The following is a 2,844-nucleotide window of genomic DNA, read 5'->3' as shown; positions in this document are numbered from 1 at the left end:
CTCTCTCTCTCTCTCTCTCTCTCTCTCTCTCTCTGAGGTATCACGCCTTTAGCACTTCAAAATTTCCGCATCATATCCTTCCTTTCTCCAAATTTAGCTCCAATTCATAGTCATGCTTCAGTTTGATTGTATCTCATAACTCATGGATGGAAGCAAATCTATATTACAAATATTTTATGGACTTCAACACCAAATCCTGCTACTCTCTGTCGAGCACCATGACCGATTTACGATGAGAATGCTCAAAAGTTCCTCTGTGATGGCAAGCTCCTTCTGAATTCATGTATTTAATAACGTTACAGTTTTAGATGCATTTGTGCTAGTTATCTTATATTCCTCTTCGACACACTAAATTACAAATAAGCGTTGTTTCGTTTGCAGTAGTGGTATCTATTTGCTTTAAAACATCGATATCACAGGGACAGCTCGAACGCAGAACACGGAAACATACACAACAAACGTGCGCGGATACCGATACGAGAGCTGACGTTCCAACCCTGTCCACCAAATGTCGGTCCCTGTTTTTCCTATCTTTGAGGCACCCCAAATAACTATAGGTGTAACACAACTCATCCATAAATAGCATCGAAATATTCCAGTGAAACAATAGTTCAAATATAAATTACAATCAAAGTATAAAGTTTTTAAATAAAATTGTTCCAATTTAAATTCAACTTTGTCCGACATATGTTTTAGTTGTCCCTTGAAGCGTCTACATATGCTCAATCAAATCATTCCGAAGCTACTCATGAGTTCCTTGATGCCGAATATGTTGATGCATTTGATTGAAATCCTAAAACGTCAGTGGATCCGGTGGTGGAGGTTTGACAGGATCACCCATCCGCTCAAAATCCAGACCAATGCAAAATGCCTTACCCTCATCCTCCACAATCATGTTGTGCATGACCACAAGCTGTCATCACCATCCACAACGTCTCTGTATCTCATATTTTTGTAGGTACTCAAACAACTGCAAAACGGTCTTGGAGCACTCCAAATGCCTCTCCACATATTTTCTAGCTTCTTCTTGTCTTTGGCAAAGTGAGATTTTTTTCTACCCTTTGGCTCAAAGATGGTGTTTACGGAGGTCGCCCACGAAGGATATGTATCATCACAAAGATAGTAGCTCATGTGGTAGTCATGAACATTGCTGGTACAGTTGCATGGAAGCTAGTCCCATAGTCAACCTAGCGAGCAATGAAGGCCACTTCAGAATGTTGATGTCATTATGTGACCCGGGCAAGCAAAAGAAAGAGTGCGAAATCCAGCGGTCGATGCAACTGCTTTAAGAATGATGTGGGCTTCTTACAATGGTCTTGATATTGCCGTTTTTTGAGCATATGAGCAGTTCTTCCATTTTCAGTGCATGCAATCCAAGGATCCGAGCGTACCTGGACACCCTCTTGCTTTTTGATAGTGCTAGGAGCCCTCGATGTCTGCGATAGTTGGTTCTATCAAGTACTCTCCAAACACCTTGACCACCACAGTAGAAAATATGGCCACGGCGAGCGGCGCCGGCGCGGTGCTTTACGTGGCGGTGGGGGTGCTGCGGGGTGGCAGTGCCAGTGGATCTACTCTTGTGTCTACCACACCAAGATGCGCGCCCAGTGCAGGCTCCGGGAGACCCCATTCCCGGACTGCTGCGTCCACTTCTGCTGGCTCGAGTATTGTGCCATCTGCCAGGAGTACCGCCAGCTCAGCAACCCAGGCTTCGTGATTGACATCGGGTGGAACGCCAACGTGGAGCTGCAGAAGCAGCTGGGCCGCAGCGACGGCTCCATCATGCAGCCCACCACGCAGCACATGATATGACAGACACGTTCATTGTCGGTCTGTATATATATCGGTGCTGCTACCTTAGCTTAGCTATGTACCTGTTGGATTGGATCCATACTTAGTCTTTATTGATAGCAGATCGCAACATAGGTCCGTTGTGGTTGGTTTGCTTCTACCATTTAATAGGTAGGCATCCTTGTTACGAGGTTTCAGGTTTTCATGCTGGTAAGTAGTAACCATGAACTATCACAGTGTGATATGATGTACCTTTTGTGTGGCATTGATGTTTAATTATTTCTTTTGCTCCCAGGCCATCACTTGTTTGTCACGATGTTGCTTGGGTAGGAATATGAGAGTCGGTAATTAAGAGGGAATTGGGGATTCGGGGACGAGAACATATAATAGCCTAGTCAGTGCCTAATTTTAGTCCCACACGGACAAAGTCATGAACATACATGTAAAGTAAAGAGAAGAACAAAGAATTGGCAGAATACTATGGTGCGGCTAAGGAAATGGTGGAAGTTGAATCCCTTCATCAGTGCCTTTGTGCAAGTTGCGTTGCAAGGGTTCCATAGCAAGGATGAGCATCATCGGCAAAAGAGGGTCCCCCTCTTTTCTCAAAAAAAAAAAAGGCAGGCCTGAGACCCCATGCAGCGGTATGCATACTCAACGTCTCAACAGGCTTTCGACGTCGCATTGTTTCACAAGCCAAGATCATTTTGCCTCATCTTGCTGCATTAACAAGTGTCCATCTTGTTTTTAACCCCCATCTCTTTCAACAATCACTTTCAAGAAAAAAAATCCATCATTTTCAGGACAATCCCTTTCTACATTGATTGCTAAAGCTAATTGAGTAAAACAATTCTTGGGGCCTGTAAAATGTAATGTAGGAGCAGTAATGAAAAGCACAAGCAGCTAACCGTCCATGCTTTAGAAGCGTCACTACACAGTGTGAGCACCAGAACTTGTTAGTTGGAAAAACGATCTAGCAATAGGGCACCTCAAGCATGCATGTGTGATATGCTTTTGACCTGCACAGTCCACAACGGCCGGCCATACGGGACGGGA

At 44.3% G+C, this 2,844-nt stretch overlaps 1 pseudogene; it reads left to right on the top strand.

Moving 5' to 3' along the window:
* Window positions 1–1,432: 1,432 nt before the first annotated feature.
* Window positions 1,433–1,812, top strand: LOC119343207 (annotated as a pseudogene).
* Window positions 1,813–2,844: the final 1,032 nt, after the last annotated feature.

The sequence above is a fragment of the Triticum dicoccoides genome, unplaced genomic scaffold, assembly GCF_002162155.2.
Source record: "Triticum dicoccoides isolate Atlit2015 ecotype Zavitan unplaced genomic scaffold, WEW_v2.0 scaffold119163, whole genome shotgun sequence".
NCBI classification, from domain to species: domain Eukaryota; kingdom Viridiplantae; phylum Streptophyta; class Magnoliopsida; order Poales; family Poaceae; genus Triticum; species Triticum dicoccoides.
The sequence above is the reverse complement of the archived record's forward strand: the minus strand, read 5'-3'. Positions and strand labels throughout refer to the sequence as shown.